The sequence below is a fragment of the Palaemon carinicauda genome, chromosome 24 (genome assembly GCF_036898095.1).
Source record: "Palaemon carinicauda isolate YSFRI2023 chromosome 24, ASM3689809v2, whole genome shotgun sequence".
Classification (NCBI taxonomy): domain Eukaryota; kingdom Metazoa; phylum Arthropoda; class Malacostraca; order Decapoda; family Palaemonidae; genus Palaemon; species Palaemon carinicauda.
The window spans coordinates 51574232-51598626 of NC_090748.1; the positions used below are offsets into that span (position 1 = coordinate 51574232).

Here is a 24395-nt window from a genome sequence, read left to right on the forward strand (position 1 = left end):
TATACACTATATATATATATATATATATATATATATATATATATATATATATATATATATATATACATATATATATATATATATATATATATATATATATATATATATATATATATATATATATATATATATATATATATATATATATATATATATATATATATATATATATATATATATATATATATATACATATATACATATATACATATATATATACATATATACATATATACATATATATATATATACATATATATATATATATATATATATATACATATATACATATATATATATACATATATATATATATATATATATATATATATATATATACATATATATATACATATATACATATATACATATATATATATATATATACATATATATATACATATATATATATACATATATATATACATATATATATATATATATATACATATATATATATATATATATACATATATACATATATATATACATATATATATATATATATATATATATACATATATATATACATATATATATATATATATACATATATACATATATATACATATATACATATATATATATACATATATATATATATATACATACATATATACATATATATATATATATACATACATATGTACATATACATACATATATATATATATATACATATATACATATATACATATATACATATATATATATATATATACATATATACATATATACATATATATATATATATATATACATATATAATATATACATATATATATATATATATATATATATATCACCTTCAAAAGCCTCTTAATACATATTAGAGTCCATAAAACACCTATTTCAAGCCTTTAAGTACATTCCAGAGCCTCTAAAGCATTTAATTTATTGTTTCTGAGCCTTTTGCAACTATTTTTTTTTTTTATTTTTTAGAGATTAAAAAGACCTTCTAAGCATAAAAAAAAACCTAATAAACTATCTTTGGCAACACTTTTGTATAACTAATTAACTTTGCAGCTGGAAAAATGGTTAGCAGTAAAACTTTGTTAATTTAATCATTAAAGCACGTTTTTATTAAAATTAAACATTTAAAAAAGCAATTAAAAACTTTCAACACAAATAAAGCTGTCTTAGTCTTGCTGTCTTCTTCTTCTTACTCCTGGTCCTGGTCAGGGTCGGGGCCCTTCTTGGGGTCCTCCTTCAAGGTGGCCTTGAACCTCCTGCTGTTCCCCTTGAGCACTACCAGCTGTTCGAAGTTGCTGGCTGTCAAGGAAGACCTCTTGGGGTGGTGGATGTTGCCCATCTGTGCTGAACAACCTCTGCTTCTGCAGAGCTGGGGAGGGGGGTGTTGTACTGGATAAACAGCTTGATTCAGGTCTACCGGTGGCCTTCGGGGAAGTGCTCCCTCTTGACCACATGCTCCCTGGTCCTCTCCCTGTTGAAGAATGAATGCTTGATGCTTTCCTTCAGGGCATGCTGGCGGGGGCCAGTAGCAGGGCCACCAAGCCCCCCATACAGGTCGTCATAGCAGAAGTGATTGTCGCCTGCATCAGCAGTTTCCTTCTTGACACTGTCAGACCTGACAAGCTCCACCATCTCCCTGATCACCCTGTTCTTGCTGGTGGTGAAGGCTGTCTCTTTGATGCAATTGATGGCATGCAGGGTGTGGGCCGGGTGGGTGGCTGTGGCCATCAATAGGCTGTTCTCGTCGAACAGGTGTCCGAATCTAATAAGAAAAAAAAACAGATATTAGATATAATTACATATAAAGTACAAATTCAAAGATTTAACAAGTATCTAAAGGCTAAACAGTATTAAGGGCACATTTTTATGTAGCTAACTTTTTTATTGGAGACAAAAAGTCAAGATTCATATTATTTTCTATCTTAACTGTTGTTAAAGTCATGGTGATGGTCATCTTATTCCAGCAAGTACTCCACCAGGTTTCCCGCATACCTCAGTTACAGGTTACAGTTCTTGATGGTCTCCAGGTGCTGCCTCAGGAGCATGATGTCCGAGAAAAGGTTCCCCATGTAGGCCATGTTATCAGACTGCATCCTGTCGAGGCAGTTGGTGACAGGGGTCATCGCCTGCAGGTACTCCTTGATAACCTCGGTGTCCTTGCTGTCGTTGAGGCCTAGGCCCTTGCCGGACAGGATCTTGTTGATTGCGGTCCTGCCCTCCTGCTTGTCCAGGACAAGCTCCACGAAGCACTTCATGGAGTCGTAGTAGCTGTTCCACCTGGTCGCCACAGGTGTCTTCAGCCTTCTGCCTCCTGTGGCCGCCTTGATCTTCCCTGCCCAGACCTACAACCTGTTCTGCAGGTTCCACAGGGCTTGGGCCTTGAACCCCGGCATCCTGAAGACCACCCTGGACCCCTTGTTCCAGTTGGGGTCCTCGGTGACGTCCACCGTGGAGAGGAGGTTGATGGTGTGGGCGCTGAAACAATGTTTTTATTTCAAACAGGAAGAGAAAAGGAAAAGATTAAAACTTTCCATTTAATAAGTTAAATTTAACATTGTATGTAACACATTAAACATTTAATTCACTTAATTAATGATTATAACATTTAAAATTTAAATTTCAAGTGATGTGTAAAAATTTAAATTATTTCATTTAATAAAGTAAAGATTTAATAAATACATAATAACTTCTAAAGTTCTAAGTTAAACTTAACTTGGTTTGTAAATTGTAAAATATTAAACATCAGTTATGAAATAATTCTAACAGTTACAAATTTAATTTCAAGTTAAGTTATGTAAAAAAAATTGAAAGCAAAAGAATAAAAAGATAAATCATAAATATAAAATTTTGGAATGTATGTACCTGCATTTGAAATGCCTTGGAAGCAGTGTGTCGTTCCTCTCCTCAACAGTCCTCTCATCCAGCAGGCCGGCCACCGCCCCGATGCAGCCATTGGACGCCTTTTCCTGGTCGTTCTGATCCTCTTCTTCTCCCTCGGTCAACTAGGGCCTGATGGTAGGGTTGCCGGCAAACTGCTCAAAGGCCGAGATGTAGTTTCGGCCATTGTCTGTGGTGCACCCTGTGGTCTTGTTAGCGATGTTGTGGTCCGTGAAGATCTTGTGCAGGTTCCTGGTCAATATGTCTCCAGTCTGGGACTCCGTCAGCTCCCTGCAGGCTGGTGTGACGGATTTCATCTGCAAGGTGGCGGGGTCGATCCAGTGCATGGTGGAGCTGAGGGAGGCTCTCCTGTGTGATGACCATGAATCTGCCATGGGCGCCACATGCTCCACCTTGTCAAGGCAGGTGATCACCTCATTCTTCACCTGCAGGGAGTATTTGTTGAGTCGGTTGGGGAGTTATCCTGCATGGCACCTTGAACTCGGGCTTCAGGGTCTTCAGGAAGATCCTAGTGGCCTCGTCATTGGTGTCTCAGGTGGTGTTTAAGCTATCTGCAAACCAGACTATGTAAGCCTGTTGCGCCGCCTCCTGGGACCACATATTGGGCTTCTGGGTTGCCTCCATGAGACTGAGCTGGTGGCGGGCCTTGTCACTCTTGAGGCCGACCCTTGCCTTGAACTTGTTGAGGCTCATGGCCACCTCCAGAGCCTTCAATATGCCAGGATGCTTCTGAAAGATAAAAGAAAAGTTTAGAAAATGCTTTAATTTCAAAATTAGCTATCTGCTGTGCAGAAATTTAGAAAAAAAAGTTGAGAGCACTTAAACTTTTTAAAAAAGGCATTAACTCTAAAAATCAAAATCTTTTATCGGCCATGTGGAAATTTGAAGAAATGTGCGAGCATTTTAACTTTTTTTTAAAAAGGCATTAACTTAAAAATCCTTTATCAATTATCTGCCGTGTGGAAATTTAAAAAAAAGTTGCGAGCACTTGAACTTTTTTAAAAGGCTTTACTTTTAAACTCTTATCTGCGGGGTTGATAATATAAAAAAGTTGCGATCATTAAGTTTTTCACTTACCATCTTGTAGTGCTTCTTCAGGTTCCTCTTGGACTCACTGTCGAACTTGATCGTCTGCCTGCACTTCTGGCAGTTGACCATCCCCTTGAAGCAGTTGCTTCTTGTCTCCATACTTCTGGCTATCCTTCGAGCTCTCAAGCTTGTGGAAATTAACAGGCTATTTGGAAATTTCCAACCCTTAACCCCCAGGGGGTTATTTTTTTCCCAGCACATTTTGCAATATATTTTTTTTAAATTGCTCTAACAGCCTTAATTTTTGTCATAGAGAGGTCAGGTTGGTCTCATTCTCTTGGAAAATGCCTGAATTTTCTCAAAAAAATTATGAAAAATATAAAAAAGAAATTTATAGCATTTTTTTGCAAGGACGTACCGGTACGGCCATGGGGGTAAAGGGATGGCTTTTGTGAAACGTACCAGTACGTCCTTTGGGGGTAAAAGGGTTAAAGAAGTCCTGGAGGCCCTGCAGGGACCTCTCAAGCTTGTCTTGGGCATCCAGGATGCTGTCTGTCCCCTGCACAGTGTCTGAGGGGTCAATGTCGGACGCCATCTCGACCATCTCACTGGTGGTGGTGGCCAACCTGGCGACGCTTTCAAGGCTCATTCGGCTCGTTGACATCATTGGGGTCCTGGACAGGCTCCTCATCTCGTTGCCAGATTCACTGAAATATAGTTTCAAAGTTCAGAAGTCTGGAGAAAAATAAAAACTTAAAAGCCTTTAAAGGTTCACAGTAAGTATTGGAAAGGTGATTTTTTTTTGTTATCAAAACAAACACAAAAGAAATGCGATTATTTTAATGAACTAAAAATCAAATAAACCTTTAATTACCTGACCAGAGACAGCTCGCACTGGCTGCTGTTTCTTCCGTCTTCCTCCTGGGCCTGGGACTTGGACTGCCTGCTGAGGCCGGGGCGGGGGCAGCTGGTCACAAACCTCCTCATCATGTAGGTGTCTACTCGTTGAACCCAAATAGCTAGAAAACCTGAAACCTAGGAAAAATTAATTATTAAAGTACCCTGTCACGGCGAACCACTGCCACAGAACGCACCTGAAAACGAAAGCAATTAATTAAGATTAAAGACTAAAGCTGAAAAGAACAAAATTAATTAAGTAGCAGGTGTTCTATTTATAACAAACCAAACCAAACACAAGCTGTAAATCACTGAAATGATACACGCGAAGCACGTGTTGTTTGTTTACATCATGGTGGTCACGGGACTGAGAAGGCTTAATTTCACTGGTTGCCATCTTTGTTGACATCAACTACCGCCATCTTGAAAAATTTATTGTTGCTAAAAGCGTTGGTCAAGAAAACGTTTTCGGCGGACGTTATCCTGTTTGCGTGTTAACTGAACGCATGCTTGGATCTGCTAAGAAGATTGTTTATTGGCGCGGGAAATTCAAATCTACCGAAGAACGTCATTCAGTAGATCCGTTTAGTATTGGTATTGGCATCAGTAGAAGATTCGGTAGTGCGGTAGATGAATCTACCGCCTGTAACACCAAAATACCGAAATATCGAATTTCATTTGGTAGTCCCAGTTCTGAATATATATATATATATATATATATATATATATATATATATATATATATATATATATATATATATATATATATATATATATACATATATATATATATATATATATATATATATATGGAAAAATTCCATGCTCTAACATGGAAATGCATGTTAACAAAATCTTCCTCTTCGAGAGAATGCTTTTGAATGATAATTCTTATCAAGAATTTGCTACTAAATTTATACAATTAAATATCTTTGAATCTTTCCAGAATTACTAGATTTATGTAGTTGATATCTTTCAATCTTTTCTGAAGTAATAGATACATAAGTAATTTTCTGGTAAAAAAAAAAGGTGGCGACTATAGCCCCCCAGCCCCCTTTCTCCTACACTCAAGAATGGTTAGAAATAGGATAGTAACAGTTAAAGAATATACGTGTAAATACTTAAGAGAATGGTACTCAGAAAAGGGAAACCATTGTCTTAGCATAAGTAAAAGGGAAGCATCAATACTGTGGAATACATGATGCAAGAAGTTAGGAAGTATGGAGACAGTAAGGGTTCGGCCATACCATACGTGGTGAGCGTCGAGGTGGAGGCATGACTTGGGCGGCAAGGCAGCGACAAAACTATGCATGGCCACACCGTGCCTTTCATACCTCATCCTCACTCTCAGTAGTCATGAAATGGTTGCGTTTGATAGGAAATTGCTTCTGATTGAAAATCTGAGTGATGAACTTTACAATATATTATACAACAGAGTTTGGAGTCATAATTTCCAGTAAGCAGAGAGAAGACAAATTGAATTTTACGATTATTATTGCCAGTCTCGTTTGTACAAAGGTAAATCTTATGACTATTTACATATGGCACAACAGTCTTTTCATTTTTTGTTAGCAATACAATATTTAAAGTCAGGCTCATAAAGCAAAAGACGAGCTATAGACAACCCCTCTCTATCTCTCTTACCAGGCAATATAATTGCTTAAAATATGACAAGTTCGTGAAAATCTATTACCCCTTTAACTTTTTGAATTATCAAGTATTTGCATGAAATATATTGCACAAACATATAACCAAAAGTTTTTTTCATTTCAATTTTCCCTACTCTATCATTTAGATTTTTTTGTGGTTATCTTTCCAGCCTTTGCTTGGAATTCTCTCTCTCTCTCTCTCTCTCTCTCTCTCTCTCTCTCTCTCTCTCTCTGCCGACGATACTAAACTAGGCATAAATGCTGCGAACACAGAAGATGTAGAAGCCATAAGAGAGGATCTGATGAAGCTAAAAGAATGGTCCAGAAAATAGCAAATTCCATTCAACTGTGGGAAATGTAAAGTCATGCACATAGGATTTAAGTGTGGGGAATAATTCCGGGAAAGGCCTCCCCGTTTCTGATTTCTGGACCCGAGCCTGAAGGATAGAGCGCCAACACTCTCACACTTGACAAACTAGAGAACCGCAACGAAGACGGTTTGCTTTCCCTACACATGTTTAAGTCCAAAGATTATTCTATACCGGGACTGTCGGCACCGATATCACCTTGATGTTCAGACGCTACTCCAGGGCGCAGAATAGTAAATCCCAATCAAGTGTGGTTGGACTGAATCAGTTACGTTAATGACAGTTTCACAAAGAGTTAGGGGGAGCAGTACTGTAAAAGTCAAAACCTAAGGACCACCGTAGAACATTACAATAAAAGATTGACACCGATAGCTTTAGATTGACGTAAATATAAACTTACCCTTAAGTCATATCTCACCTCATGTGATGACTCATTTAGTCATTTCAAAATGTAAAGGTCAAGTTGAAAACAGTTAATAATTTTAACCTAAAAATGGCGTTTATTTCCATAAAGTACAACAGGAATTTTCACCTAACTGACACAGGAAAAAACAGCAAAACTACCTAATTGAAATTTGAATAAAGACCGCATGGCATATGAAAAATGAAAAATGCCAAGAAAATGGTCAAATCAATTAAATCGTAAATCAATAATCAAATGACTAATCAACCAATGAAAGTAAAAATGGTGACTGAAATAATACCAAAAGTTCTACTCACTACTTTGAACACATTCCTCTCGGGCAATAAAATTTCAAACTTGATAGAGGGGAACGGGAACACAACTTATGTTAATGGACACGCCACGAATGATTAAACCAGACAGTTTGAACATGACTTCCTAGCTAAATGTGCACATCGTCAAATAAGGGCAAAAAGAAGGGGGAGGGGACAGTTCCTTGGCCAAGGTTGAGCACCGTTAATTAGTACTCACGCTCTTGAGGGTTGATTGTAGACAACGTAGTAGAAGCATCTTGTAAACTGTTAAGAACACAGTGCATCTTCAGTTCTGTACAGTCATGTTTTATCTTCGTAAGACTATCTTCTAAATAACGGCACAAAGTAAGGCATACTGTTGATTAGTAACTGGTTGACCAACAAGTAGTTGAACCGACGCCCAAGTTAAAAACGACGTCTCAAATGAAGAGGCTGTGCCTACGTCCACCTCCACCCTTCCTGGTTTTTAAGAGGGCCGTTCACACGCTTCTGCCTCCCGCCACTGAGCTGGTTCGAGCCGGTCGAGTCTTCTTCTTCAAATTTCCATGAGTACGTGGTTTGCTGAAGGGTGCTTCTTCAAATTTCCATGAGTACGTGGTTTGCTGAAGGGTGCTTTTTATAAATACAAGGATCATTCTTGAAACTCCAGGGGGAAATAATTATAAAGAAATCCTACTGTCTCATTTATAAAAACTAATATACATACAAAAAAATTAAGTAGCGTTTAGTGATATTCAATAACACAGGAAACAATCCTAGCTAAACAGACTCATAAATAGGTACTGAGATGTAAATAGCAATAAGCTAAGATCAATGAGTTACGTAAATTAAAGAGTTACTTAAATACAAACCAATTGTGGTTAAACATCCAAAGCTTCAAGAGCATTTGGAACAGAACGCAACCAAGCGCTGTCTTTGAAAATTGTCGACGGTCGGTTGCATTGTCAGAGCAATGTACTGTGAGCTCACGAAATGAGAGAAAATCATCTACAGAAGAATGAGGTGATGAAAGGTAAAGCATTACAGGGGAATGATGGACATGTTAGCAGCAATGAATATTTAAGGGTATAATAATGAAGGTTACAAAGGAAACAAAAGAAAAAAGAGATGCGTAAAACACAGAAAATAACAAACAAAAAATAAAAAATGGAATAACGGGGGTGACTAAAATAAAGCGTGGAAAGAATTTCCACACCCTGCCAAGTAAGAGCGAGAGAGAAGGCGGGGTCCACTAACAAGAGGTGGAGGGTATGGAAGGGGGCATTCCCCATCCCTTTCAAATTTACAGCACTTTCTGGAATAAGGCACGAGCTTTATCTGCCGCCGCCCTACGAGCTTGCCCTCGAGAGGACACAGGATCAGGTTTGGGAAGAGGGGCGACATCATCAGAAGAATCGTCATTTAGAGGGTCCTCTGAGGGAGGATCTGGTAACTGGGGTGTCATGAGCGAATCAGGACTACCTTGCTCCAGTTCAGTGATATAGGGACCTGCGACATTTATCTCCAATGGGATAAGACGGTTAATGGGACGCACATATATTCCATGAGGGGTGCGCACCTTCACAGATCTAATGTGACCATCTTGACCGGGGTAGGTTTCAAGAATACGGGCCATGGGATAATCTTCCCGATTTACTTCATCCAAAATTAACAAACATAAATCTCCAATTTTAGGAGGCACAGGGTGGATACGATTATTTTTCATGTGACGGTCACGAAGGGAATTGACATAATCCTGGGTCCATCGTTTTAAAAACACTTGCAACATGTTCGTGAGTTTCTGATAACTAGCTGGAAGGGGGTTCCCTACCCTATATGTGGGGTCATTGAGGTCGGTCATAAAGACCTGAGGAGCAAGTGAGAGGGTTCGACCGTAAAGCAGATGACTCGAAGTCAAGGGGGTATCAGTAACGTCGTTGACATACAAGTAAACTAAAGGTCTATCGTTGATGACGCATTCTGCTTCTTGTACCAAAGTGACAAATTCATTATAGGTAGGATACAAGTGCTACCTGGCTTTCCTTAAATTAAGTTTGGTGAAGCCTATTAGCCTTTCATAAAAACCTCCCTGCCAAGGGGCACGGGGAGTGATGAATTTCCAGGTCAGGTTATGGGAAGATTTAAACCCATCAATTACAGGGTGATGCATAAGTTCAGTTAGAAGAGTTTGACCAGCTTGGAAAGTGGAAGCATTATCAGAGACGATACAGTGTGGCATACCAAATCGAGCGGCAAATCTGCACACTGCTTGCACAAATTCAATGACCGTTAACGAAGTTGTGACTTCTAGAGCTACGGCTCTGGTTGCTGCGTAGGTGAAAAGCAAGATGTAAACAAAATCTACATGTTAATTGTATACCTTAAAAGCTCCAGTGAAACCTAAGCCAGTTACTCGGAAGGGCACTCTTGAAATAAGGCGATTGGGATGATACTGGGCTAATGGAGGCATTGGGTACGGGGCCGCTTGCACCTTCCGGCAATGGATGCAACGGCGCAAAATTTTCTTGATTTGCTGCCGCATTTGGGGAACCCAAAATTGTTTACGCAATTCAACAAGGAGTGTTGAAGTATTACAGTGCAGCAAACGTTCATGCCAATGTCTGGCGATAAGTGTCCAAAGAGCACAATGATGTTCCAGCAAAATGGGATCTACATAATCTAATTCCACGGGGGCATGACTGAGACGGGAACTAGCTTTGAGAAGACCTTGGTTATCCAGGTAAGGTTTACGTTGGCCGATGAAAGCTTGTTCGTCCGAATTGAGACGAACGTCTTCACCTTGCACCTGCTTCAGAATGTTAGGATAACTTTGGGCCTGGGAACATTTCAACATGACTGTTAAGGGTGGAAGGTTGAATTTATTGGTTAGATTAGGGTAACGTTGTGACAAGGGTTGTATCCATTGGAGAATTAAACGAAGGAGTGCAGTGTAGCACTTGATCGCGTCGTCAAGGGAGCTGTAATGATCAAACAGTCGTACTCCCGGGGGATCGATCCGAATAGGGCATGCACATATCTCCGGGTTAATAGAGAACCTGCTTTGATCGGAGTACTCTGAAGGGTTACTGAGCCAAGGAGGGCCTTGTAGCGAAAATTTATTCTTAAGAATATACCTGACAGCGACACCACGCGATGCCAGCTCCGCAGGATTGCTATTAGTGGGGACATGCTTCAGGTTAAGATTACAAGTTAATTTAATGTTAATTATCTCCTCCACATGGTTAAGGACGTAAGGGGAGTTACTTTTAGAATTATGGACCCACTGGAGGGCAGTTGAAGCGTCGGACCAAACAGTGACCGAAGCAACAATTCATTTCTCGCAACCTTGATATCCTACTTCTTGAATCGGGGAAATGGGGACATTTGGATTGCACGTGGTCACTATTGCCACAAAAAATACATTTACCTCTAGCAGTCCCGTTACTGGGGCCAGCGATAGGCCATTCATTTGATTGACTAGGAGTCGTTTGTAGATCCACGGACCGGACATGCCCGTTATTAACTTTAAGTTTAGGTATATGATTGTTCACGTTGGAGGAAGGAGGTCTAGGCTGGTTAAGTGATTTACCGTAAGAGCGTGAGTTTTCTTAACGGTAGGCGGGTTTATCATGGGTATTAGGTTTGGGGCCGTCGTCAGGGCTGGTCATGAGCTTCATCATTTCCTTTATGCGAGTATGAGCATACAGGGCCCCTTTCATTTCGGCCAAGGTTACTTCCTCGCAATTGTAATATCGGTAAACTATACCTAGGTGGAAGGGTCTGAGTTTACTAGTGAAAACATGCTCTAACATTACCTCTGGTAAAGACGACCCAGTTAGTTGTACATATTCAGTTTCCGTGTTGTCCCATTCCATGAGGAAACGACGGAGATCATTGCTATCATTATTAGGAGAGGATGTTTTATAAAGTTTATTTATCACGAGGTGTTTAGTCAGAATGGGGGTCTCATACTCTCGCTTAAGATTGTCTATCGGTCTTTCATACAGACCCTCTGTCCACACTTGGTTACCGAGAAGTTTACGCGCTGGTCCCTCAAGGGTACGCAACAAAATCTTGTATTTTTCTGTGGGAGAGTACTTGGGGTTTTCATGTACCGTCTGGCGAAACAAACTCCACCAGCCGGCCCAACAATCTCTACGACCATCGAAGGGAGTGGGATCAGGATCTGCAGCGACTGAGACGCATACAAACTGAGGGTTAGCGTTAGGTGCTTGAGGGGGATTTGAAGGGTTTAATCATTCTACAAATTGGCTAGTGTGAGGGGTTTTGAGGTACAACTTAAGCGGGTGATGTTTATATAGCGAAAACGCTACAAATGAATTTATAATGTTTAAAATTTCATTATTCCACAAATCAATGGTGTCAGATCCGGTTCGAAGGACCAGTGTTATTTATTCAAGTGTGGGAAATAATTCCGGGGAAGGCCTCCCCGTTTCTGATTTCCGGACCCAAGCCTGAAAGATAAAGCGCCAACACTCTCACACTTGACAAACTAGAGAACCGCAACGAAGACGGTTTGCTTTCCCTACACACGTTTAAGTCCAAAGATTATTCAATACCGGGACTGTCGGCACCGATATCACCTTGATGTTCAGACGTTACTCCAGGGCGCAGAATAGTAAATCCCAAGCAAGTGTGGTTGGACTGAATCAGTTACGTTAACGACAGTTTCACAAAGAGTTAAGGGAGCAGTACTGTAAAAGATAAAACATCCTAACGACCACCAGGAGGTAATACCGTAGAACATTACAATAAAGGAATTGACACTGATAGCTTTAGATTGATGTAAATATAAACTTACCCTTAAGACATATCTCACCTCATGTGATAACTCATTGTCATTTCAAAATGTAAAGGTCAAGTTAAAAACAGTTAATAATTTTAACCTAAAACTGGCGTTTATTTCCATAAAGTACAACAGGAATTTTCACCTAACTGACATAGGAAAAAACAGCAAAACTACCTAATTGAAATTTGAATAAAGACCGCATGGCATATGAAAAATGAAAAATGCCAAGAAAATGGTCAAATCAATTAAATCGTAAATCAATAATCAAATGACTAATCAACCAATGAAAGTAAAAATGGTGACTGAAATAATACCAAAAGTCCTACTCACTACTTTGAACACATTCCTCTCGGGCAATAAAATTTCAAACTTGATAGAGGGGAACGGGAACACAACTTATGTTAATGGACACGCCACGAATGATTAAATCAGACAGTTTGAACATGACTTCCTAGCTAAATGTGCACATCGTCAAATAAAGGCAAAAAGAAGGGGGGGGGGGACAGTCCCTTGGCCAAGGTTGAGCACCGTTAATTAGTACTCACGCTCTTGAGGGTTGATTGTAGACAACGTAGTAGAAGCATCTTGTAAACTATTAAGAACACGGTGCATCTTCAGTTCTGCACAGTCGTGTTTTATCTTCGTAAGCCTATCTTCTAAATAACGGCACAAAGTAAGGCATACTGTTGGTTAGTAACTGATTGACCAACAAGTAGTTGAACCGGCGCCCAAGTTGAAAACGGCGTCTCAGATGAAGAGGCTATGCCTAAATCCGCCTTCCACCCTTCCTGGTTTTTAAGTGGGCCGTTCACACGCTTCTGCCTCCCGCCGCTGAGCTGGTTCGAGCCGGTCGAGTCTTCTTCAAATTTCCATGAGTACGTGGTTTGCTGAAGTGTGCTTCTTCAAATTTCCATGAGTAGCCTACGTGGTTTCCTGAAGTGTGCTTCTTCAAATTTCCATGAGTACGTGGTTTGCTGAAGTGTGCTTCTTCAAATTTCCATGAGTATGTGGTTTGCTGAAGGGTGCTTTTTATAAATATAAGGATCATTCTTGAAACTCCAGGGGAAAGTAATTATAAAGAAATCCTACTGTCTGGTTTATGAAAATTAATATACATACAAAAAAATTAAGTGGCGTTTAATGATGTTCAATAACACAGGAAACAATCCTAGCTAAACAGACTCATAAATAGGTACTGAGATATAAATAGCAATAAGCTAAGATCAATGAGTTACGTAAATTAAAGAGTTACTTAAATACAAACCAATTGTGGTTAAACATCCAAAGCTTCAAGAGCATTTGGAACAGAACGCAACCAAGCGCTGTCTTTGAAAATTGTCGACGGTCGGTTGCATTGTCAGAGCAATGTACTGTGAGCTCACGAAATGAGAGAAAATCATCTACAGAAGAATGAGGTGATGAAAGGTAAAGCATTACAGGGGAATGATGGACATGTTAGCAGCAATGAATATTTAAGGGTATAATAATGAAGGTTACAAAGGAAACAAAAGAAAAAAGAGATGCGTAAAACACAGAAAATAACAAACAAAAAATAAAAAAAATGGAATAACGGGGGTGATTAGTAACCCACAATCAGATTACTCACTCCTGGCCAATGAAATAGAAAATGTGGTCCAGGAGGAAGATCTTGGTATTATTATCAGCAAGGATTTGAAGGTCGCCAAACAGAGCACAAAATCTGAAAAGAAAGCACGAAAACTAATAAGTTACATAAAGAAAACATTCAAATACAGAAACAAAGACAATGTACTACAGCTGTAGGCTACACATCAATTGTAAAACCCCATATAGATCACGGACTCCAATTCTGAGCCCCAAGTATTCAGAGGGATATAGATAGACAATCTATTCACGCGTAGCACAAATCAGTCCAGAGGTAATGGATACAAACTAGAATTGAAAAGATACAACACCACTCAATGTGGCAATTTCTTTTCGTACAAAATAGCAAATATTGGGAAAAGACTTCCAGCAGATGTAGTAAACAGTAAAGCGGGAAACTAGTTCAGGAATAAGTTAGACAAGATCATAAGTACTCTTTAAATGCTTAAACTAAATCGCTCTACCAAAGAGCAAAGATCTCCGCGAATGGACTAAAAGGTCTTTGAGACATCCAGAATCCTTGTAACTCCTTGTAACACGCTCTCTCTCTCTCTCTCTCTCTCTCTCTCTCTCTCTCTCTCTCTCTCTCTCTCTCTCTCTCTCTCTCTCTCTCTCTCTCTCTCTATATATATATATATATATATATATATATATATAAAACCCTTGTGTTTGTTTCGTCCTACTTTTTCACTAGGGTTGTAGCTTAGCAAGTAATAATAATGATTATAAAGGAATGATTGAACAGGTTGCTACCACACCTTATTGGGGGTTAATAGGAGAAACACGAATATGGTCAATTGAAAATGGAATAGACTATAAAAGGTGATGCTTTTCATAACACCATAACATAAGATAACAAACGACTAGTTAAGGAGATAGTGAAAGATCAAATAAGTTAACCATATGGGGAATGTTGGGAAAAAGTATTATAGAAATATGCAAAAAAATATCATTAAATTGAAGAAGTAAGAAAGTATAAAAATCAAGAACTCAAAACAGAAATAATAAGTAAAGTGGCAAATGAAATTAAAAGAAAAATAGAAGAAAAGAAACAGAGATGACCAAACTGAGGTTTGTGAATAGTAGGCTAATGGCAGAAGAGACACTACATAGGAGAACTTAACACTAAGGAAGCAGCATTAGTTATGAAAACAAGGTTGAATATGATGCAATTAAAACAAAATTATAGAAACAGGAATGATAAGAATAGGCTTTGCGTGCAGTGTAGTGAGGCAGATGATACTACGGAGCATGTTTAGTTGTTATGAATTAAAGAAATTTAGAAGCTATTGCATAGAATTAAGGAATTTAGAAACACCAACTAAAGATGTTTCCCAGTATCCTATAAAGGCCCTTGAAGCTAGAAGTAAAAGTGTGTAAGCTGTGGTGGTTGTGTTGGAGGTAATTAATGATAATTAATTTTCTCAGATTGCAGCGCTTCGCAACTACGACGTTTCTAGTAGTCTGCCCACAATCACAGTGTTGTGGAGAGAGCAATGAGGAAATTGTAATCTATTTGTTTACTTTGATGTGAGTACAGAAATCTTAAGTGAGTTATCCCTTCCTGTTAATTTTATGTTGTATTTTATTTGATATGCTATTTGTCCTTAATAACATCACTTATAACCAGGCAAGCTTAACCCCTTGAAATTTTGAACAGAATACGTTACAGATAGGGTGTCATTACCTGTAAAACTCAATGAGCGTAAGCTTACCTTATTTTGACCTAACAATATTAGCTACATGTTTTCTAACTAGAGATCTTGTGTGTTGCCCATCTGTGCTCATTGTTGGGTTGTTACAAACCCTCCGTATTACTTGGTTCATCCTTTAGGTATAATTCCTGAGGGGACTTCGGTGTGATGCTATTTCTTTTTCTGGGATATAACCCCAAACGGGGTATTTGTTTACAAGAGCACGCTCTCCATTTACTCAAAAATTATGCATTCCTGCAGCTCTCCTCAGGTAGTTTGTAGCGCTACGGCCACCCGTCCTAATTTGTTTATTATTGCTCCCACTGTTATCTTGTATAGAATAAGATCGTTTGGAAATGGTCTACGGATCCTAAATATGTGCTTAAACGCACACTTTTATGTTTTTTGCCGAAAACCCTAAATTACCTGAAAATTTATATGTGGCTCGAGTTCTTACTCCGGCCACGAATCTTCTCGCTCCCGTAGTTTAAAAAAACTAGCTGTAGATGGCGTTACGATAGCACCGCTGTAGTGACAAATTACCGAACTAATCGCGGCCGTGGTACTTTTGAAACGACCCAATGAGACCCCACTTGACCTGCGGATTAGCCTACAGGCATTTTTTTCCCCAATCAGAATTCAAGAATTCAAAAATCTCGATCATACCATACCTCACACGAAGCACGCTCGTTCTTTCTAGTGCAGACACCATGTCGTCCAGTGCTACATCTCGTGTTTCTGAAGATATCATTAATTTCGACCAAATTAACAACCCTACTTTTTTTCAAGTGTTCAGTTTCATGGCCACTAACAATTTCAGTGATTGTTTGTATTTCAAAGGCCTGTTAGGTGATTTTTCCGGTGTGTGTTCTACTTGCAATATCGGCTCCATCCCGCCCATTGAAAGTCAGAAAGAAGATTGTCAGCTCGCCTCCCGAAGATTCGGAATTCAGCGATTTCGAATATTAATCATGTAAGTACACATGGATTTCAGTATTTAACTATGTAGTTAATTATATTGTTGTGTAAGGGGGGGGGGGTCCGGGGGGGCACAGCCCCCCCGGTGTAAGGATACGGCTCTTAGCATAGGTTAGGTGGGTTTTTTAAGTTAGCTTCTCCCGCCAAAATCGTTTTTAGAACGACGGCCACAGTTCAGAATATTCCCGTTTTCTGCAAACTCGATTTAAGAACGACGGCCATAGTCCACCCCACTTTATAATATTCCCATTTTCTATGATTGAAAACGGACCTGGCCGTCACCCTACAAAGGCTCCCTCTCCTCTATTAGTACAGTAATTAGGAGGTTCTTTAAATGTTGGAAAAAAAATAATAATAGCAAATCTTGCAGGAGGGGGAAGGTGTTGGTGGAGGATACGGCTTTTAGCATAGGTTAGGTGGGTTTTTTAAGTTAGCTTCTCCCGCCAAAATCGTTTTTAGAACGACGGACACAGTTCAGAATATTCCCGTTTTCTACGAACTCGATTTTAGAACGACGGCCATAGTCCACCCCACTTTATAATATTCCCATTTTCCATGATTGAAAACGGACCTGGCCGTCACCCTACAAAGGCTCCCTCTCCTCTATTAGTACAGTAATTAGGAGGTTCTTTAAATGTTGGAAAAAAATAATAATAGCAAATCTTGCAGGAGGGGGAAGGTGTTGGTGGAGGAGTTACTAAGCGACCGGAAACCCACATTGTCAACAGAGTCAGTCAAAGAGAAGTTCGTGACATCAGCGGACATTGATATACAGTATATATGAAACATATACTAAAATAGAAAATGGATCAATTACTCAGAAGTGCCATTATTTTTTAATTGTATATTTTATTTGATAATACTTAACAATAAATAAGACATGGCCTGAACTTCCTGGCGATGCCCCTAAGATGATCCAGCTGCGTGTTGTCGGTTGATGTGGGAAAGAATTCGCCGGGAACTGTGAGTGCCTCTCCGTAAACCTATTCAGCGGGCGATGGCTTTCCATTTGCGCGAGGGGCGGTGCGAAGGCCGAGAAGTAGCCAAGGAAGTCGTGATTTCCAGTCCCCGTCAGTGCAGCTCGTCATCAGGGACGCCTTGAGGGCGCAATGAGTTTGTTCGACCATGCCGTTTGCTGCGGGGTTGTATGCTGTGGTGGTGTGGAGTGTTGTTCCCATCAGGTTTGCCAGAGCGAGCCATATCTCTGACAGGAAAGCGGGGCCTCTGTCTGTCGTGATGTCGTCAGGAACGCCAAATCTGCTCACCTAGCTCGACAAAAGGGCTTCGGCGTATGCTTGGGTTGTAGCTTCGGTCATCGGTGATGCTTCCAACCACCTCGTGGAGCGATCGATGATTGTCAGCAGGTAGCGAGCAGATCCCGAAGGCGGCAAAGGTCCCACGACGTCGATGTGGATGTGACCGAAACGTCTTTTCGGTTGGGGAAAATCACCTATCCCCGATTCGGTGTGACGGCTGATCTTGCTCGTCTGGCAATTGATGCATATCTTCGCCCATTCCCGGGCGTCCTTTTTGATCTCTGGCCAGATGAACTTTTCAGACAGGAGGCGAGCAGTGGTACGTCCCGAGGAGTGTGAAAATCCATGGATGATGTTGAATATTTTTCTTCTGTAGGAAGCCAGAATCCAGGGACGTGGGCGGCCGGTGCTGCTGTCGCAGAGGATAGTTACTCCTGCCGGCCCGAGGGGAATTGCAGTTATCTTGAGCGCAGATGGCCCCGTCAGGTGATCCTGTGCCTCTAGGTCGGTGCGCTGCTCGGATGCGAGGTTGGCGTAGTCAATCCCCAGGTGGATTGCGTCGATTTCAATCCTTGAAAGGGCGTCTGCGACTGGGTTTTTCTTTCCGGGAACGTAGCTTATGGTGCACCCGAATTCGGCGAGTGCTGCGAGATGACGTTGTCGGGAGGACCATGTGTTTGTCGATTTTGTGAAGGCTTGTACGAGGGGTTGATGGTCCGTCGCGATGGTTAAGGGTGTGCCCTCCAGTATGTGCCTGAAGTGGCGGACGGCGAGGTAGACGGCGAGGAGCTCCCTGTTGAAGGTGCTGTATCTTGTTTCGGCGGGTTTCAGTTTTCTGCTGAAGAATGCCAATGGTCGAGGAGAACCATCGACGAGCTGTTCCAGCACAGCCCCACAGGCGACGTTGCTGGCGTCGGTTGTCAGTCGCAGAGGGGCGTTGTCGTCGAAGTAAGCCAGGGTGGTGGCGTTTGCGAGGGCATCCTTTGTCCGGGTGAATGTGTGTTGTTGTGGGGAACTCCACTCAAGTTTCTTCGCCTTTCCCTTCAGGACGTCGTCGAGGGCTGTCAGGGTCTGTGCAATGTTGGGGATGAAGCGCCTGTAGTAATTGACCATCCTTAAGAACTCCTGATGTTGGCGGGTGGTCGTAGGTATCGGGAACTTTCTGATGGCGTCCACCTTGGTTGTCATGGGTTTTACCCCACTCGAGGACACGCGATGACCGAGAAAGTCCACTCCTTCGCCACCGAACGTGCATTTGTCGAAACGTACAACCAGGCCATTCTCCTGCAGGCGTTTGAGGACGGTGCGCACGTGCCTCCGGTGTTCCTCCTTGGTCCTTGAGAATATCAGGATGTCGTCTACGTAGCAGACGCAGAATGGTAGGTCGCCCAGGATGCTATCCATTAGGCGTTGGAAGGTCGCATTGCGTAGACCGAAGGTTGAGTATGCGAAGGTGTAGGATTCGAACGGTGTCACAATGGCAGTTTTCGGAATGTCCTTTGGAAATACGGGGACCTGGAAGTAAGACTTGAGAAGGTCCATCTTGGTGTAGTATTTCGCGCCATGCAACGCATTCGTCAGGTCTTGCATGTTGGGCAGAGGGTAGTGGTCGGGCGTTGTGATGAGGTTGAGGCGCCTGTAGTCGCCGCAAGGTCTCCAGGTCCCGTCAGGCTTCTTTACCATGTGTAGGGGAGATGCCCAGGGTCTCGATGCTTTCTTACAGATACCCATGCGTTCCATGTCCTCAAAGGCGCGTTTGGCGTCCCTCAGCTTCTGGGGCGGGAGGCGGCGGAATTTGGTGTATGTAGGAGGTCCCGTCGTTGTGATATGGTGGTAGATCCCATGCTTGGAGGGGGATCCCGGAGATTGGCGGAGCTCGGGCTTGAAAACTTAAGGAAATTCTTGCAGAAGGTCGTCGTAGGGCTACGTCCTTACAGCGGATACGGACATTGTGGCAGGGCTGGCTCTTAGGGCGCGGGACCGGCAGGTTCCTGTGTCGATGAGGCGTTTCCCAGCAACGTCGACGAGTAGTCGGTGGTGAGCGAGGAAATCTGCGCCGAGGAGGGGGCGACTGAAGTCAGCTATGGCGAAGGGCCAGGAATACGAATGGCCCATGATAGATATCCTGAGGACCCTAGTCCCATAACACCGTATGGGAGACCCGTTGGCGACGACGAGCGAGGGGATGTCTTTGCTGGGACCATGGTTTAGGTCGGCTTGTGACGGCGGGAACGTTGACTGCATAGCGCCAGTGTCGACCATGAGTCTATGGTTGGAGACGATGTCGAGGATATAGAAACCATACTTGCTTTGGTTTCCTGTAGCTGCGATGGTGGTAGGTGGTTTCTTCTGGCGTCATCTTCTAGGGAAATTGCATGGTGCCCTACTTTTCTTGGCGTCGCTGCCGAACTGCTGATGGTAGAAACACCATGCTGGATTAGGCCTAGGGTTTGGACATGTCGGTTGCAGTGGTTTCCTCCTTGCCAGAGCGTTGATCTCGTCGTCGTCGTCAGGAGGCGTTGCTGAAGTGTCTTTGGAAGAGCAGCTGAAGGAGGAGAACAAAGACGATACTGATGATGCCCCGAGGCGGGATGCTTTGGAGGCCTCGTGGAGCTTCTGAGCCTTCGACAGGAGTTTGTTCATCGGAAGCGTGTCGGCGTCCGTCAATTGGGCCCTTACCTCCTGCGGCAGGCGTCGAAGGAAAATCTCGCGCCGTCGGCCGTTACTGTCGGTCTCGGGAAGCATTGGCAGGCCGGTCAACTTGTCCCACGCCTCAACAGGAGAGGTGTCACCCATGGGTTTGCCGGCGAGATCCAGGACTTTCTGTGCCCTTGCTGAGACGGAGAGTGAGTAAATACCGATTAGTTTCGTTCATAGGTCGTCGTAGGAAACTTGGCCAGCCTGGGCTTCGAGCATGGGGTTAATCTTGTCGAATACCTCCTCTGGGATGGAGGTGAAAACGATGTCGGCCTTGGCGCAGGAGTCGCTGAGCCTAGCGACTCGGAAGAGTACGTCTGCTCTCAGGAACCAGGAAGCGGTGTTGTGTTGAGAAAACGGCGGCAGTTTGACTTTGGGCGTGGAGGCGAGGCCGTTGGGCGTGATGGGCGGCTTGAATCCGCCATTGTGGTCAGTCTGCAAAGAGGTGGGAAGTTGAGATGTCGGTTAAGCTCATCCTACTGCCTTACAAACGCACCGAGGTGTGGGAACACCAAAGGCCGAAGCTCACGCCTAAGGTAACGGAGTAAAAGAAGGTAGCACGGCCGTAATAAGTCCGTTAATGGCAAAGCCAAAACCGCTGATGCTACTTCAACTCCGGGGTTACCAGTTGTAAGGACAGTGAGACGAGCTATCACCAACAACAACCGACTGTTTATTCTAACAGGTGCGCGAATATAATACAAGGGGTGGACGGCAATGTAGCATGCGCGCTGGCGCCAATCTGGCTTGAACCAATTGCCACAAAATGTGTGTTTTTTCACACATACAAATACTTGAAATACAAGTCAATAGAAATATGTAGCGAAATGACAAATACAAGAAATTATAGCTCTGAGGGAGCGGAACAAATATATACAGTTAGCCACAGTGTGGCGAAAGGAGAATTTAAATAAAATGGAGAATTCGATGAGAATGCTGGACGACGGAGGGAGCGATGTCCTTACATTATCTTTTTTATAAAGAAGCGGGAAATTGGCAGGCATCCATAAGCAATGGTCAATAGATGGTGTTAGTGTAGCAAAATGTCGTCTGGGAAAATTAGTCATTCTCAAAATAGTTAAAAAAAAAAAAAAAACTTTAATATGTTTTATATCAAATATTTAAGTAGGTGTGTAGAAGGACTGGGTAGAAGGAATAATATAGTTGTCATGGGTGACTTAAATGCTGGAGTGGGTGCTGGAGAGGTAGAAGGTGTCATTGGGTAGTACAGTGAACCCTCGCTACTTCGCGGTTCGACCATCGCGGATTCACCACTTCGCGGGATTTTTTCCATAACCCATATATATATACATATCGCGGATTTTCCGTAAATTTCGAAAATACCGCGATATCTGAAGACCCCAAATACGATATTTCGTTACCTGTAATTCCATTAATACTGTAATTGGTAATATCTGCTCTTACTGATTGTTCATTGCATTACATATGACATATAATTAAGCACAAAGAAATAAAACACGAAAAGAGAATGTGATCATATGATAATTCAATACTGTATACAGTACTTAGTAAAAATTAAATCGAACATGAAACGCAAATCAGATGCAGTCATACCATATTAGAATGGTGTAAGGCTGCTGATGGCTACTACTGTACTGTACTACAAATGTAATGGATGTGCTTCTTTTCCATGAATCTTTTGTATGTATACGTACGTAGTACTGCATCCAATAATATTCTTTGTTGCAAAAATCACATTTCGAATAAGCGTACGAGAGAGAGAGATAGAGAGAGAGAGAGAGACACACATCCTACAACAAAAGTGTAAAATAGCATATGTAAAGCTATTATTATTATTATTATTATTATTATTGTTGTTGTTAATAAAATTATTATTGTTATTATTATTATCATTATTATTATTATTATTATTATTATCATTATTTATTATTATTATTATTATTACTGTACTGTACAGTATACGCGGGGTATCTTGTACTTTGAATTGGTAACCTGCGCATCATATAAGACGGGTTGTGATTGGTTCAAGCGCTGATAGATGACGAATCAGAACTCAAGTTTTGTTATCTAGCCTGTGATTGGTGTTTTGCCCGCATCTCCAGCTTCCAGCCTCTGTCCGCGGCCACTTTCTCTTACGCCGTATCGCTGAGTAGACGTTGTTAAGTTTTGAACTTTAATCTGTGCTGTGCGCGACTGTTTTAAGTTGAACTTTTTGTTGAACTTTCTGTTACTGTAAATCCTACTGTACAATGGCTCCCAAGCGTTCTGCTTCTACTAAGGCTGGTAGTGAGCCTAAACGCCACCGAAGGATGATGACGATTGCTGAGAAGGTGACGCTTCTCGATATGTTAAAAGACGGTAGAAGTTTTGCGTCCGCAGTCCGCCATTTTGGCATCAATGAATCCACCGTTCGCTATATCAAGAAGGACGAGGTGAACATTAGAAAGACGGCTGCAATCACCTTTAGCAGATCAGCGAAGCGAGTCGTTACCACGCGTAATAAAACGATCGTACGCTAGGAAGGTGCTTTAGCTGTGTGGATTGCCGACTGCCGGAAGAAGAACATAGCCTTGGATACGAACACCATGCGAACAAAGGCTTTGAGCTTGTATGAGAATTTTGCGGCAAAGGAACCTCAAGACGACGATGGCAACCATGCTGAAGAAGATGATGATGCAGATGAACCTCAACCAGGGACATCCACTGATTCCCAGCCTCAGAAACAACGTTTTTCCGCCAGCAAAGGACGGTTCGCGAAGTTTCAGAAACGCTTCGCCCTGAAAAGCGTTTCCCTGCATGGCGAGGCTGCTTCGGCTGACACTGCTGCTGCTGAAACTTACGTGAACCAGACGTTCAAGAATATTATCGCCGAAGGTGGATACAAGCCGGAACAAGTGTTTAATATGGATGAGACCGGCTTGTTTTGGAAGAGAATGCCGTCGCGAACTTTCCTGTTCAAAGAGGAAGCCAAAGCCTCTGGCTTTAAAGCATTCAAGGATCGCGTTACCCTCGTGATGTGTGGCAATGCTGCTGGATTTTTGCTAAAGCCGGGGCTTATTTATAAGTCGAAAAATCCTCGCGCTTTGAAAAATAAAAACAAGAATCTCCTTCCCGTGTACTGGATGCATAATCCAAAAGCATGGATTACGAAGATGCTGACCTCCAACTAATTCCACCAGTGTTTCATCCCGCAAGTCAGCAAATATCTCGTAGAGAAGGGCTTGCCATTCAAGATCCTTCTCCTTATGGATAACGCTGGTGGACACGCAACTGATCTGTCGCATGAGGGCATTCAGGTTGAGTTCCTGCCACCCAACACCACGTCATTAATTCAACCAATGGACCAGGGGGTTATCAGGGCGTTCAAGGCCCTCTACACGAAGAATACCTTGGCGGACCTCGTTGCGTGTGTGGATGCTGCCCAAGATGATGAGGATGAAGATTTTAACTTGAAGGCGTACTGGCGGAAGTACACAATAGCCACGTGCCTGAAGAATATTCAGAAGGCACTGCAAGAGATGAAACCTGCAACCGTGAATGCGAGCTGGAAGAAGTTGTGGCCCCAGATTGTTTACGACGACGAGGGATTTACTCCGTCGGAAATCCAACACTCTGTAATACGCAAATCTGTGCAGTTGGCTGCCATAATTGGAGGTGACGGGTTTGGCGACATGACGACTGAAGACGTTGACGAGTTGTTGGACTGCTATTCCCAGCCGCTAACTGACGCAGACCTAGAAGACCTGACGAAATCGGCAAGCGAAGAAGAGAGTGAAACCCAGGAAGAGACCCAAGAAAATGTCGAAGAAACGGGCTTAACATTAGAACGGCTTGCCAAGGCCTGC

General features: G+C 41.9%; 1 protein-coding gene across 1 annotated transcript in view; it reads left to right on the plus strand.

Annotated features, from left to right (window-relative positions):
- The first annotated feature begins 15427 nt into the window (after positions 1-15427).
- LOC137618366 (probable ATP-dependent RNA helicase ddx17) overlaps positions 15428-24395 on the plus strand; it is a 208025-nt gene continuing 199057 nt past the window's right edge. Inside the window, exon 1 of the mRNA XM_068348533.1 lies at positions 15428-15473. The gene's annotated coding sequence lies outside the window, so the exon portion shown is untranslated. The remainder of the gene's footprint in view (positions 15474-24395) is intronic.